A 16842-nucleotide genomic window follows, 5' to 3' on the forward strand; every position below is an offset into this window, starting at 1 on the left:
TATATTGTACAATATGGAGATCACACCAACAAGAAACAGAGGATGCATCTCATCCAATACTTTGTACAGTACAAGTACTTTTTATAGTATTCAAGGAAAATAAGTAAACTCTGGTTGCTCTTCCAAAGGATAACAACTCTCATCCTATCATAGAAAGCCAACACATATAGCATGATCTAAGCACGCTATGATGCCACGCAGGCGTAACTCAAGTTCATGTACAAGTCATCTGAGGTCTTGTGATGTCTCTCTATGAAGGCCTCATTGTACATGTTCCAAATGCATGATCAGAAATGGACAAAAACATAGATACCGTTACCCAGAGGGCATAACTTAAAATGGACAGAAGAACATAGCACAGTACTCTAAGGGCTTTATGATTAATAGAATGAATAGAGCTAAACTTTAGTAACGGTCATGAGCTTAATGTAGTGACTTAAAAAATGTTGCCCAGATGTACAGATACAAGAAACCAAGATGATGCATATGATCTGTCTCATCATGCTTACTGAGGCTGAAAACACACTTGGCTCGAAAAAAGGTTGGAAACACAAAGGGCTTTTGTAACCAATAAAATTGGAAAGAACTTGAGAACTAATCACTGGTACCATTTCCAAATGTACAGCCAATTGAATGGGCTGCATCAGGATTTACAAGATCACTCTCAGTTTTTTTTAGACCCCGAACTTGACAAGACTCAGCTTTTGCCAAAAGAACACTTTAGGGATCTTGCAGGAAGAACTGCATAGATATTCTGGGATAAGGACATCAGGGCAGCTTGAAAAAGGGTGGTTATATGCATTTTAGCTCTCATTACCATAGCATATGTTAAATGCTGACAAATAGAAGGTATGAAAGAGAACAATCTGCATTGCTGCACCACGGAGGAGCCTCATTTCAGCTACTTGTACGTGCAGCGAGGTTCAGTATGAAACCAGGATAATTGGCTGAGTTTCTTTATGTCTGTTGCCTACTGTCATCTCTCTGCTCTAGTATTTTAGATATCTGCCACTGGGGAGTGTCAAAGAGATGAATGTGGTGAAGATGAGAAGAGGCAGCCTCCACTTTTTAGACTGTGGAGCTATCGCTATCCGTGGTTATTTATCTGCATTTCTCTGTGGGTGACAGGGAATGTGGCTGAGCTTGGCTGTGGCTGATCTGTCCTTGGAAGTGGGTGAGCGGCGGACAGGCAGGGAGTCAGACAGATGCCCTCAGCTTACCACGGATCATTAATGCATGAGGAAGATGGAGATGGGCAGTATCCTGTTGCACTGGAGAAAAGGTCACAGCCAGTGGAGACTGTAGAGGAAAAACATGAGTTGAGAGTGCAGGAAGTTGCAAAGGATAGAAGTAAGATAAGTATAAGAGAACGCGGATAGGAAACTGGACTATGTATCAGGCAGGCTGATTGTTACGGCAGAGAAACAGGAGTGTGGACCCAAAATGCAGACAGTGGCTGGGTGGATGCAGTTAAAAACGGTTTAAGAAAAACAAAACAGGATTACTAACAAAACATGCTTACTTCTTCACTCACGGCGTGTCCAAACAAAATGGAAAATCCAACAAAGGCAGAATACCAAGTCCAACACGGGTTAAATCCAACAAAAGGTTAAGGTAATCCAAACACAGGGAATATCCAAAAATCCAGGGAAACAGAGCACGAGGCGGAACGCTCAACATATGAAGATAACAACACAAGGACTGAACACAACTGAGGGCAATATATACAAGGGCACACCACATACACACAAGCAGGCAGTGCAATTAATCACAAGTGAGACACATTAGCAATCAAGATAGACAGGAAACAAAGCTAGACAAAAACATCAAACAGCAAAATTCCAAAATAAAACAGCAAGTAAAGCTACTGATAATACACAAGGATATAAGTAATTAAATACAACAGAGAACAAGGAAGCAATGATCAACTAATAAAACCTTAACAAGAACACAGAGGCAATGGGAAAAACAGAAATGGACATTAAACAAAATAACGGACACTGCGAGGAAGAATTGTGAAGTGTGTTGACGGTATGTCTTTGCGTACTCGTGTGTATGGATGCATGTTATAGCATTTGGCATGAGGAGAGGAGAGACCTATTGACTTTATTCTAAACAAGTCTTTTAATAAAGCTGTTCTCAAGGGTTGTTAATGGAACTACTCCAGTCATATTCTCATTTACATGCTATGGAACAGAGCCAAATCAATAATGACAGATGGTCCCGCTACTCTAGTATTCAACCAAAAAAACAACAACTTTATTTCTGTTGTGTTTTTACTTTGTTTTATCCTTGTAGGTATCTACTTGCAAATTGTGCAAAAACACAATGCTCTGAGCAATTCTTTTTAAGGGTATACATGAGAGTAGATTTTCATGGAGGAACATCACAAAGGTGATTCTCTTGGGGGAAAACACGATGAACACAGAGGGAGTTTGTCCTTAAGAGTGCTGGTAAATGACACAAACAATGCTAGAGAATGGCATGTCTTACTTGGAGAGATTGTTTGGCATGTGTTGTCAAGCCAGAATACCACAAGATGCCAGATAGAGATTCATGGTTTGATAAAGTCGTATACATGTCTAAAATGCCATTATTGCTTCTGTTAAAAAGTAGTCTGGCTGTTTTGCTAGTACTGCACTTGCAAATACATATCATAAAGTTTCAAATTTATACAAACAAGGGTAAAAAAAATAATGCAGCAGAGGTTAAGATGTTCCGACTTGGCTCCAAAAACACTGGAACCAACCCTTCCCATAATGTAAGTCAATAGTGTATTTCATCAGACCCTCCTTGTCTGTGAATTTGGGCTGTAGTCTGCAAGTACAAGTTGAGATACCTGGGTGATGTGTCTTAAGTCATTTTCTCAGACTGTACAGAAGACATGCAACTGTTTTCATAGGTGGTGTAGTACTCCTTGTGATTATTAAATTGACTTTGACATGCAAAATTGTCCCTGTAAGCCTGTTTAACAAACCTCCACCTCTCGCCTCCTCCATCTCATGCTCCCTAGGAGAGTGACAGTGATGAACCATTTTGTGATTGCAAACAGTTCCACACAATACACACAATATCCATTATTAAATTTTTCCAATTTCCCCCTTCTCATTTAATTTTGCAGAGATGAGCATTTAAAGCCGTTGGTGCAAATTTGTCTTGAGAGTGTGCAAATGCCATACGAGATACTGGAATCTGCTCTCCTCAAGCGTGGCTGCGTAAATGGCTGTTGTGGCTGGGAGGTCGGCATGTTGTGGCTGGCTGTGCCTGTCGCTCCGTAGCCAGCTTCTGTGTCCATGGGGGGGCATAGCTTGCTTTCTGTTGCTGGACGGTGGATGTAACGGTTGGGGGAGTGCAGAGGGACAGGGTGGGGGGTGGTGTTGTTGCTGCACATACTTGCTCCTCATTGCCCCTCCATTATATGTGGTTGACCTATTTCAGCAGTGAGCAGAAGAGGTGGAGAGAGAGCTGGGAGGGGTACAGGGCAAAATCACAGGCTGACAGAAGTCCCCTGGTGAGTGGAGCTGGGTGTGTGATTTCCTAATGCAGTCACCCCCACACTCACACACTAACTGCCCTCCATCCCACCAAGTGTTTTTTCCTTTTAACACATCCATTAACAGGTGTGTGTGTGTGTGTTTGTACGTTTGCGTGTGTGTGCGTGCACATGTGAAATGTATGTGAGGGAGTGTCTCTTATGTGTTGGACAATTAATCAATATGGTCATATTGTGTATATAAAGTACTGTATATTATATGCTCTGTCAATATGCTGCTATTTTGGCCAGGTCACTCTTGAAAAAGAGGTTTTAAACCCCAATGAGATCATCTGGTTAAATAAAGGTTAAAATAAAAAAAAAGGTTTCTTGTGATACATTGGCGCCGACATTCTTAAAGTGTAATGTGACTGACACTGTGTCTCCTATAGCTACCGTGTGTATACAGATAGGTGACAATGTAAGGTTTTAGTAAGGTGTTAGGCCACCACAAGCCACCAGAACAATTTTAAGTCACTGGAGCTCTACTGGAGGAAGAACACTATTCTTCCAAAAGGTTTTCCCTCTTTTGGTGTTTTGGTGATGGTGACAGAGAGCAGTAAATCCAATATCTCCCATGGTCTTCAACTGGGTTGAGAGCTGAAGGCCATAGCAAATGCTTCACAGCATGTTGTGGTGATGGTGCAATGGATAAGACACATGCCTTTGGTGTGAGCGACCCGGGTTCAATCCCCCCTCTGTAACCCCTCCACCGTTGTGCCCCCTAGCAAGACACTTAACCCCTGGTTGCTCCAGAGTTGTGCAACCTTTGACATGTATAGCAATTGTAAGTTGCTTTGGATAAAAGTGTCAGATAAATGTAAATTATCAAACACTTCATTGAGCTACTGTGTCCTGTATGAAAGCATTTGTTATTTATTTCCACTCTTTTATACAGGTATCTTTGACACTTGTATGTATGTGTGATTGTCTTTGAGTCTGTATGTCTGTGGCCCTAGTCACATGGGGACAACTCTAAATACAAACATGAATGCGCCCAAAATGCAATGAGAACACGTCAGGATCTGATCACTCAGGCCTCTTTCTGTCGTGGTTGGGGATGCATGAGACCACATATGAATAAAGGCCTCAACTTTGCAGCATTCGCACGGCTAGACAAAGCTCCCAAACACAAAAACCAAAGTCTTTACCGGAGGCGATTTTCCTTCATGTTTCTTGTTTCTCCCTCGCGCTGCCGCTCTGATTTGTACTTACTTTACTTTATTTTTTGTTACTTTTTCTTTTGCTTTTTGTGTAGTTTAAACCAGTATAGGTAGAGATTCTCACCACACAGAAGAAACTCAAAACGTAAGGAGCAGCCTAATCCATCATAAGTGGTCACTGAAGATATATTTGACATGCACTCTGGTTCCAGGTGTAAACTGCCTTGTATCTCAGCCGGATATAAAAACAGTCCGGATATAGCTGATGCTCTGATACCGTGGTTGAACAGGGTCACGGTGACAATATCTGTGTTTATGGGTGTGAAGGCATGCCTTCATATGCCCACTTTTGTCAGTGTTTATTACACCATAAAGAAGCAGCACAATTACTGTACGTTTGTCAGTACAGCTCTTTTCTGGCAGCGCCCCACCAATTCATATAACCATGCATGGCAGCGGAAGGCAGGGAGCACAGTGATATCAGCGAGAAGCGGCGATATGGTTTAGCAAGGATGCAATCGATCATCCAAGCTGGATATGGTGTAGTGCTCTGTATAAAAGCCAATATGAATCTGATACACTATCCAATGTGTAATGGCAGCTATGTTGTCATTCCTCCGCAAGCCCATATTACAAGGGAAAGGAACTGTGTGAAATGGGCTGAGACAACAGATTTTTTGTTGTTCCTGTTGAAGCCAGTAAAACAAACCTGATATGTTGGGTTGTCAAATCTGGCACACAGTATTTTGAGGTACAGGGCTTGTAATTTTGTTGAGGGCTATCTATTCTATGAAATGAAAAAGATGTTTGCTCATAAGGGAGGCCCTCAAATGAACCATCGTTCCTCAATTGTACATGTACCTACTGTAGCCTATGTGCAGCAACCAGCATGTTGCAATTGTCTTTTATGCTTACAAAGCCCTTTTCATTTTAGGCATAAGCCCATTAAGCATCCCAGTACCCTTGAATAAACATGCAGGAAGAAACAGTAGTGGTATCGAAATACAAGGGAAAAATTCGAAACCACAAAACCATTGTGAGGCAGCCAAACGTGTTGCAATTTCTGCAAAATTCCTGAGCTCAGCAGATACGCCATATATAGCAAAATACTGTAGACTAAAGTTTCCTGATACAAGGAAAAAAATCTTTAATGCTCCTAGCCTACGTGAAAGTATGTAGCAGATGCAATGATGCAAGCCCAGTGTGATGTATTTTTATAATTTTGAGCTGAATATCAAGTGTTCTCAGGAATGCCGACTCAACATGAGGAGCTAATTAATTATTGTTTTAATTCATGGGAAAATATGTCTGCAGCTAAACCAGCTTAGCCTACTGCATGTGTGCTAGTGTGATGATATATCTCGCTATTGACTGAGTAAGGCAGTATCAAAATCCATAGCAATCCATAAATGACTGGAAATAATAACTGCTACCTGATGAAAGGTTAAATGTATGTATATCAGCTTTTATAGTAATATGAAAATACCAATCATGGTTAGAAGTAACAGGTCTGTAGGAGTACAATAAAACCCACAACAGTGAATTAGTAGATCATTCACAATAAATGAAAGCTGTCAAAAGTTGGCTAAGCAGTCTGTTGACAGTCTGATTACTGATCAGCGGGCCAGGGTGCTTTTGACAGCAAGGATTGTTAGAACTTTCAGTTACACTAGCCAGCTTCATCTGTGTTTTTGCAACAGTGAATTGCTACAGTATTTTCAACAGATATGGTGTCATGTTTTTTTTCAGAGCCTCATCCAATGCTCTCTACACAGTAAGTAAAGAATTAGCATGTTGTACAACAGCAAGCTTGTGTAACAGTATTAAGATTTTAACAGCATTACAGCCATATCTAACACTTAAGCTGTTGGGCTCAAAGCAGCATAATAAATTGCTGGAAAAGGGGATAGAGTTTGTGTTTTTTGTGCATTTGTGTGTCTGCAGTGCCACGTGCATGTGTGGATACGTGTGTGTGTGTGTACGCATGTCATAACCCTCAGGGCCAGATATAGAGTCATGTCTATTAGCTGGCTATTGCAGCTGGGGTCTTGTTTTTATTATCAGCATCCTAACGGTGGTGTGTGTGTGTGCCCTTTAATATATCACCTCCTGCTCTCCCTCTACTGATCCCGGGGCTAAGATTTATGATTCTGCATTACATCTGCCTTGTCACTTTAATTCATCCATCACACACACAGACACATGTACACACACCCACAGTTACACCATCAAAGCCTGTATTAGGGCATACACCCATGTTTGGTGTATTACGGCATACAAATCCTGATCTTCTCATTTCCCATCCCATCTTAGGTCTACAGTAGATGGCTGCAGGTACCTTTGTTCACCTGGGACGCAGGAGAGGATACAGTTCTAGAAAGAGAACATTTTAAGAAAACTGAGAGCTTCTTAAAGCACTGTATGCCTTTTAATGGTTTCCCAACCTGCAATATAATTGGAGAGATGGCCAGAATGTGATTTAGGAGGTTGATGTGTGTATGGTTGTTTTGTATGTATGTGTGTGTCTCAGGGGAATAAGCAGGCAACCAGATTCAGTGACAGACATGGAGAATAGACTGTGCTCTGGGGACTGTGTCTCACACATTCTGACACATTTCCAGTCTGTAGTGTCCTTCAGATAAAGTGCTGCCAGGGATTTTTTGTATGAGGAGGGTTGGACATTTGAGTGCTTTAGGATATATGTGTGAGGTATGCATGTGTGAAGTGTGTGTACATATGTGGGTGGTGGTACATACTCTTCCTCATACTGTCATTCTTGTATTGAGAACACACTAGGAAGGAATGACTGCATAATTGCCTTCTCTTGCTGTCATTTGGACAATTATTATTGTCATCATCCATACATTTATCCCTTCGTGTCTTCTCTAACTTTGCCTTGGTATATCAAAATTGGTCATTTAAACACATGGGTTTTTGCTTCTTCTGGTGTCACTGCTTTATGTGTCAATAAAAAAATACTCAAATTCTTAACTTGAGTAAAAGTATCAATATAATAAAAGAATAATGTGTCATTTCATCAAGTCCTGCATCCATAACTTCAGGTAAAAGTAAATATATTGCCATGAAACCCGTAATGAAGAATGGCTGTTTACACTATGTTACATTGATCATGATGACTACAAAAAAATCGACAGTTGCACATTTTCTCTAGCAGTACAATACACGTAGATTATTATGTTGTCGAAAAGGTTGGTACAGTGAGTGATCACTAACTTTAAGAATACATTTTTCTTGTATTAATTATCAATTTACATACACAAAGGCAAGGCTAGAGGAGACATAAACATTATGATATTAAAATTGTGAACCTATCTTTTAACTTTTGTGATTTATTTAAATTTTGCTAGTACCTACAGCCATTAGAGTAATGTAGTGGAGTGTAAGGAATAATGTACACAACAGAAAAACTTGAGGAAAGTACTTTAAACTCCTCTTCAGCCTCGTGTAAGGAAGGTAAATAAGATGAGCAGATTGTAAGCTTTTTGCAGTAGTTAACCATCATTTTCTTTGATATTTAGCTCTTCTCCAGTTTGCAAAGTGCTTACAGTGGTGGTGAACGGCAAGATGACATGGTGAGATTTTTCCTGCTGTCTTTTTGTCTCTTTCAGTGTTCAAATCAGACACTGTAGTATAAAACACAAAAAACATCTCTCATGCTAGACAAAGGTGTGCTCGTACCATTTTGAGTTTTTCACAATATGATGCTCCCTCCGTGATTCTTGGTGCCATTTTTCTCACAGGAGATGTGATTTTGATGTAGATGTGAGATGTTAAATTTGAGGGAACCTTTCATAGGCAGTGTCTCTTTTGGGATTTCGGGAAATGTTCTGTCACATATGAATGCAACAGTTCTCAGTCACAATTCATTTTCTAGAGTTTATTCTGTTGGTATAATAGTGATGTAGCTTATTGTGATATTTTGAGGAGATAATCTTGTGCTCCTATTGTCATCTTTCTGTTTGTATGTTTTGCATTCTGATCCTTTGGCCTTTCACTGGTGGCAGAATGGGGCTGCCCGCTGCTCTGGGCCAATTAACCGAAGTAGAGGCATCGCATCAAGCTATTGAGCACAGTGAGGGGTCAGAGAGTACGACACGTCTCCTCTGACAAGAACCGCTCCACTCCACAGCCCACCGGTCGGTATGGGGTAGGGTGATGGCCCTGTTTGGCTTTGGGCACCCAGGGGTGTGACATGTGACAAGTGAATGGGCATGCCAGTTTGTGCTAAAAGGACCAGCCGTTATGACTGCAAGTGAAGTCAAGCAAGAGGCTTCTGTAGGCAATGGCTGCTTTAAAACCATATTAATGTGTTTGAGCATCAGCGAATGTGTGTATTTGGCAGTCAGTGGGTGGGCAGGGAGGCACAGGAGCATGACACATATTCATATTGACACCTGTCATTGAGGCCTTGAAGCAGAAAGACTGCAAACACAAAAACTGCATGACGTTAATTGGGGTTTTCTATTGGGACTGTCTGTGTTTGAAGCGCTGTTTTACCTCTTTGGAAGGTGTTAGGTTGGACCCCCCACTTCATCCTTACACCCCTTTTCCTCTCCTGTCTCTATCGCAGACTCTACTTGCAGAGCAATGTCTGTGCCGTACTGCACCGCACCGTAAATTAGTCCTCGGTAGTGACACGGTGCTTGCTGGGTAATTTGGACAATGGGGCGTTTGACAGCTCACCCATCACAGCTACAGTGCCCCAGGGAGCCACTACTCCTCCTGAGCTTTTCTCTCTCTCCTTGCGCTCTCCTCTCCTCCCTCGGTGCTGATGGAGTGACTCTCTAAGTAGCAGCATCATTCTCCAATCAACCACCAAAATGGCTTTTCATCCAGGAGGGAGCAAATGGGGGAAGGGGAGGGGAAAGGGTGGGAATATACAGTGCAGAGAGGATGTTGAAAAACCATAACTGCTGGAGAGTGAGCAGAAAAATAGAGACTGTGATGATAAGAGCAACAAAACAACGAAATCCCAAATTGAGAATAAACACATACATAAAATATTTTACTTGTTAATGCATTAAAAAACCTTTTATTAATAGCCGCTTTAAGGATGTACAACTAACCAGTGTACACACAAACACATTGTCAGTATAAAAGACTACACTAAAAAGAAACAGCTAAATGCTTTGTAATTGCCAATTTTAATTACTTGCTGGGCATCCCAGCAATGTGACCTTTGCTCGTCTGAGATAAAAGACCTACATTGGTTTTAACACACATATTTTAAATGTTATTTGTTTGCAAGAGGACCTTTATTACTGGGGTGAACAGTGCGTTTTTGCAGCACAAAACACAGCAACATTTAGATATGTGGTGATATAAAATCCAGAGGAAAATCTATTTAAAATTAAATTTTTTAAAACTTTATATGTATTTGGTGGAAGAAAATTGATGAGCCTTAATGATCATGATGCTTTGACCTTGCCTTTCCTGGCGCTGTGATGTGACTGGACAGACAGTGGCCAAGGCCTAGCATGACGCTGGCAACCACCAGCTGCCTCCTGCCAGAGTGCAGCCAGAGAGGTCCAAGTGAAGGTCAGGGATAAGGACCAGGAGAACATGTAAACACCCCCAAAGAGAGACGTGACTGGGTGTACAAAGAAAGGAAGAGAGAAATGGTTCTGTGCTCTGAAATCTATTACACAACAACAACATAGCAGCGATTAATGTAACTAACGTTAGCAAAGTTGTGAGTTAGTGTTATGTGGCTCGGTCTGCGCCACTTTGTTTGTTTCCCATTTACAGAGCCAGTGCTGTGTACAAAAAATATATTGGTAACACTTTCTATGAAGGTCATCGCTATAATGACTTATGCATATATTTATAGCACGATATAATGCGTCCATAAGACATTATAACGTTTCTATAATCATTTACAAACATGCATTAGGCGCTATAGCAAAGTTCGTAACGTATTATGACCTTTTGATTTAATGTTTTATAACTAATAGTAATACCAGTTTACATCAATGTGCGCCAAGAATCTCCGACCATGTTCCATAACACATTATAACCACCAACTCTGCCTCGTTATGAATACACTTTAGTCACCATTTACAATTAGTGATATAAAATGTAAATAATAGCTTATAGTAATGTTTAATGTTATATATCATGTCTTTGTTTGCTTTAAGTAAAGTGTTAAACTATCTATCCCTATATAATATATTACAGGTGGTCATAAGACCATATAAACTGGTATTAGTATTAGTTATAAAACATTAAATCAAAAGGTCATAATACGTTATGAACTTTGCTATAGTGCCTAATGCATGTTTGTAAGTGATTATAACAACTGTTACAATGTCTTATGGTCGCATTATATTGTGTTATAAATATATGCATAAGATATGCATAAGTTATTCATAGCAAGTGTTACCAACATATTTTTAATCAGTGCACACACAGAACAGACAGCTAGCAGCTCCCCACCTTTAATGACTGCTTTTACTATATGCTATTTTTATATGAGATTCTTCTGTTTTCTGTCCACTTAATAACCTAAGTGAGAAGGATGAAATGGTGAAGGCAAAATTCAGGGTTCTGTTTATCGCCTCAGTGTCCATTTCTTGGTTGGAGGCCCACTCCTCAGTACTACAACTGGTATCTTCTTAGCAGTGTGTTTGCACTTTACCGCAGTGGGCTAAATCAATTTGTGGTGATTAATTTTTACATCACATACTGTGGTAAAGATAAGACCCATGAATTGGACTGCTCTATAATGCTGATTGAATTATTAATTTGGTTTATTTGGCGGCTTTAGTGCGCATGGGCTCTCTCCAGGTCATTGTGATTCTGGCCTACAATGGAATGACCATGGGGCTGTCTGACTTTTAATTTTAGGGAATGTCTGTTTGTTTTTCTTGACTTCCCCTCGCCTGCTAGGTTGTGTGATGGCAGGATTCCCCAGAGATGAAATATGAGTGTACTTACTACGCACCAGCAGAGAGGCTCAGATAGGACAGAGTGAGGGAGGGGTCACTGGCCCCTAACAGTAATCAATAAATACCTGCTGCAGCCAAGCGTTAGATGGGGCCCTGTGGACAATGTGTGTAGACACATTAGTGTATATAAAGCACTTGGCTGGAAAGAGACATTAGAGTGGAGAGAAACCTGCACTCACTTTTCCTGTTTCTCATGGAGCTTCTAAAGGATTTTGCTTTTAAAACAACACCCACAAACACATATTGATTTAAACCACTGGGATCTATGAGTCCAATACTAACAAGTATTGACTAAAGGAAGTCATTACGATTGATTAATGTTCACTCAATGTAATGGGTAGGTGTGCTCAAAGCACATTTATAGGTAGATCTGATTGACAGTCTATTTATCCTGCTCCAATTGACATGACAGCTGAGTGGTTTATTATTCTGCTTGACCACTCAGCTGCAAACCACCTCTTGTCCTTCCCCATTGTAGCATAGCAGAACATTGCCTAGTAAAAGTCCCTGTTGTCTACCTATCTAGACGACTTACCAATCTTTTTCTCTATTTGGAGCGGGAATATATATATGAATGATGAAAAGGATGAGGGCATAGCAAAGTGAAAGGGAGAGAGCAAGAGGGAAAGAGAGGAGACTGAAGAGGACAAATAGGAATAAAACAGGAATGAAGAGGGAGAAGATTTATGCCAGTGTTCATCCCTGTTCAGCTTGACTCTCCCCTAATTGAAGGGAAACATTGGCCCGACTGATACAGTGCTTTTCTTGGGACAATAAATCTGTGTGAGTACAGATAGAATAGAGAGAACTTATCTTGCACAGTGGTGTCAAAGCCCAGCTTTCAAAAGCTGTTATCACAGACACTCACAATATATGATATAAGAAATACAGTCTTGCAAATATTCAGCATATTCATACAGTACAGTACAGGAAGAACCACTATAGTGCTGTAGCTTATATACAGTATACACCCTACACAGAGTGCATAATGTTTCATCTGTAATCATCTTTGTATCTGTACTAATATCACATCTAACTGTCTCTAACTGTCTTTATAGCTATCAACTTCTAATTATTGCTTTGCCACTATTAAGATGTTAAAGGTTTACAAATTAATGCACCTTTGAAGCTGTAGCCCTACTTATCAATGTAGATACCTTATTAACCACATACCTTTATGGACACAGTCATAAAACCATGGGTAGGATAATTTAAGGATTTGAAATAAATTATACATTTAAAATTGTTTATCACCAACACTTAACTATTCAAGAATTATACAACTGATTTCATCAGTAAGTATTTGAAGTGTTTGAAAGTTAAAAGTACCGCTAAAATTGTGTGATGGTCTGGTGTTTTTGCTGTATCTTGCGCCATAATAGACAGCCAGATCCTGTTTTTAGTCGTATCGTCAAGCAACTGCTTGTGCTGAACTTCTGCCTGTTTAATGACAAATGCTTATGAAAGTGTTGATATATTATTTGTAGTTTGTTATGAAAGAATTTCATGGAAATATATAAAGTTTTCTCATTGCATTTATTTATCAACTCTATTAGAAATTACATTTATATACTGTACATACATTTATAACTTGCATCCGCAAATATATTTTGAGGGAAACAAAACACCACCCAGATAAAGTTTTTATCAACATAGTGGGCAAACTGTTCTCTCACCTCATAGGAAAACTATGATGTTCACTCTCTCAATAGCATATTCTGCTGCACCTTCAGTGGTCCAAATCCAACACCAATGTCAGTAAAACATAACTTATAGGATGCCTTCAATGCTTCTGACTTGTGAAAAGTTGAAGAAATAGCTTCATAAGCTAGATGTAATGCTCTATATTTGAATAGATTTGAATGTTTGTGTTTTTGATGAAAGACCCTATTTCTAGTGTAACAACATAGCTACTTTTTGCTCACTCTAGAGAAATCTACAGAAATCTTTCTAGTTCTTGAGATAGCAAATTTCCAGAGCATCTTTCATGGAAAATCAGCTTTGGCTCCTGTTTACATATGACGTCAACATATAATATTGCTGGAGCATTTATGGTCTCAAGTGAATTTGTGAAAAAGCGGTAGGGGAGCAGCTGAAGCCCAGGACGAAGTCAAGGCAGCATGGACACTGACTCGATATCTAATGTGTTGTGAATATCCTGTCATCAGTTTTCACTGTTCTCAGCACAATAGACCTTATTAATGTAACTAAGGTATTGATGGCCCTGTGATAATGGTGAGGTGTAATATTGCTTCAGGAGCTATTACTGTGGCTCATTTTAAGGTATACTTGAACTACATTTGTTGGATGATACTTTATATAGCTACCCAGAGCTCATTTCTAATGGAAACTATTGATGTAAGCTAGTCCTTATGTCCCTGTTGTGTCTAGGATTCAGTGAGATGATGGTCACCCAGATGTAAATGGAAGGTAATGTCAATACAAACTAGTAGAAGAAATGAGGAGCATGAGGACTAATTGGCCAGGTCATTTGGGTATTGGTGAGCTGCTTACCACATACTCAATAGACCAAACTGCTACAGGGTGCACATTGTAACCCTTTAAATTTGATGTGAAATTCTGTTTGTTTCTGTCTGGTGTGGGTGAGGCGCACTCTCTATGTAACAGTTTATGTATTTATGTAACACAGATAGATGTGCTTTGAGCACGTTTCTTTTGGAACTTGGTTTTTATGTCTTATCTCTGAGGATGTGCTTTAATGTAGCTGAGCCAGTGTTATGGTTTGATTTTGATTTTCTCATGTCCAAAATTTAATCATCTCTTAATATTGCTCCACTCCCACAGCTATTGGAGTCAACTCAAGCCAGAGAGGGGCTGACTGCCAAGACCCTCTCATACTTCTCTTCACTCCCACTTGCTAAGCTTGGATTCATTTGAGTAATTTATCCTTCTTTAAGTAGGGTTTTTTTCCAGACCATTTTGCCCTCTACCTGATGAATTCACTGACAATGCAAGAGGGCAAATTCCATTCATTCATTATCTTTATTTTGAGGGCAATATGCAGCTCATTTATCTTCAAAACTTTTTGTAGTTGTGGATGTGGAACTGATATAAAATTCAACTAATATTCAATTTGAGTCTTAAAATATTCACTAATAAGACTTACAATGTGAATTAGGAAAACTCACCCAATTACAGAGCAAAATACAATTTGAATAAAAGTGCTGCAAGGACATATTTCATTAAATTTTAAACACTCAATATGGAGGCAATTTAGAAATTTTCTGATTAAAATCAAGCCACAGCATTACAAATGCTTGGAAAAATCCATATTGCATATAAAACAGTGGAGGCATGCTGTATTAATGTTCCTCTTAAAGGGATATGACGCTAAAAAGAGAGGGGAAAGTATTTCATAATGCGTATTTAATCTGTAGAAGTATGGTAATATGTTCTGCTCTTGTTGAGTATTAGGTTTGTGATTATACACATCATGGCTGTGTGTATTCACAAAGATTGCATCATCTTGAACATGGTGATTCCGAAACCTCTAAACTATTCTCTTGAACTGTCTTCTCATTGCATATGAATAGAGGGAGTGGGAGGTGTGCCAGAAAAAAGTAATGTTTCTCTTTGAGCTTCTTGTTGCGCTCAGTATTCTGTTCACCAGGGAGGGGGAGGAGGATGTGATGCTGGGTGTTGGGTTTTTGGTGCGGTGATTTGTAAGAGTCAGGTCTTTCATTCATTTGGTCTTGTGGTGTCTTTTTTCATTTAACGGGAGATTTTTCACTGGAGGGCTAGTTCCATTCACTTGAATTTATTATTTCTCGCACTGTGGAAGTTGATGAATTCGAATATCTATGAGTGAGTTTGTGTGTGTGCCTCTGTGCGCGTTAATGCTTGTGCTGGGGTACGTGTGTGAGCACATGAGGCGAGCGTCTCTCTGTGTCTAAGGGAGCAACGCTTTCATGGCCATTTCAGATCTCTCTACCTCACAGTTTGACAGAGCGAGGGAGCCAGGAGGGAAAGAGAGATGGAGAGATAATGGGAATGGAGGGTGAAAGAAGGCTAACACAATCTTTAATGAGTTTCCTTGGCTCTCTTTGCCTGTTTCTGGGTCAGGGTCCCGCTGGTTGAGGATGTGGGTGGACTGATGACTATGGAGCAGAAAAGAGCAGACTAAGCCAAGGTGTGCTGAAATAGACTTCACCATTAAAGAGTCATCACCTAAATAAAGACATAAAGGAGAAAAAGCTTGACCATGTTTCATAGTTTCTTCTTGTTGAGACAGCAAAAGATGAAAGTTGGATCAAAGCAGCTAATGATCTTGTTCCAGCTCTTTAGTGCACCCACACAAACACAAACTGTGCAAGGAGGCGGTTACTCTTAAATGCTAGAGGTCACTTGAGGCTTTATTGCCTCTACTCAGTTAGCAGCAGATTATGAGCCAAAGACTGAGTGAAGCAAGTTTGAACTTTTTTTTTCTGATGAAAAGCAGTCACACACTCACTTACATACTAAAAGAGCATTACCCAACACCATACAGCCATACACAAACACTTTCATAACAGTACACAGACACCCCCCCCCCCCCCCCCCTCCCCTTATAGTGAGGATGGCTTTGGTCATTGTCTGATTGGCTCCCCCTGCCCTTTCATTTCCTAGCAATCAACTTCAATCTGTGGCAGGTATGGAGAGCGAGATAACAGAGAGACAACGTTGGGCGATATCTGCTCAGCCGAGACATTATTTAGTGCTCCCGAAGCATCCAGAAGGCAACCTCTGTCAGACAACAAGGCTCCAGCTTGTCCACACAGGACAGAGAGGCGGGTAGATAGAAGGACATGGAAGAATTACTGATGGGCTGATAAATTCTTTTGTTATCCGAACAGTCTGCCTTCCTGTTTTCTGTCCTTCTGTGCTATGTTTCTGTCTGTCGGCCCAACTCGATTTCGATGTCTCAATCTATGTCTGTCTGGCTGAGTTACTTTCACCGTCTCTCTCTCCCTCTCACCTTCTGTTTCCAACTGTATCGCTCTCTCTCTCTATTACTCTGCCTTCTTTCTTTCACACTTGTGAATAATTGATGTCTACCGGTTCGATGGTAAGAATAGAACAGTTCTGGAGGTGACAAATGGGGTGGCGAATAGGCTTCATCCTCCTCTCTTCAAAGAGTTAGAAAGTTAGCCGTGCTCGCTCGTGGGTATGTATGCCAACA

The 16842-nt window shown here is 40.3% G+C and overlaps 1 protein-coding gene across 4 annotated transcripts in view; it reads left to right on the top strand.

Moving 5' to 3' along the window:
* Nucleotides 1-16842, top strand: part of unc5cb (unc-5 netrin receptor Cb) — a 118328-nt gene that overhangs the window by 51830 nt on the left and 49656 nt on the right. The window contains exon 1 of one of the 4 annotated variants that reach the window (XM_046066437.1): nucleotides 8270-8288. The exons of 2 other annotated variants lie outside the window; for them this stretch is intronic. The gene's annotated coding sequence lies outside the window, so the exon portion shown is untranslated. Of the gene's footprint in view, nucleotides 1-8269; nucleotides 8289-16802; nucleotides 16828-16842 lie in introns of those variants that run through there. One more of the 4 variants, XM_046066435.1, reaches the window with a different exon arrangement.

This window comes from Micropterus dolomieu, linkage group LG13 (genome assembly GCF_021292245.1).
Source record: "Micropterus dolomieu isolate WLL.071019.BEF.003 ecotype Adirondacks linkage group LG13, ASM2129224v1, whole genome shotgun sequence".
Classification (NCBI taxonomy): domain Eukaryota; kingdom Metazoa; phylum Chordata; class Actinopteri; order Centrarchiformes; family Centrarchidae; genus Micropterus; species Micropterus dolomieu.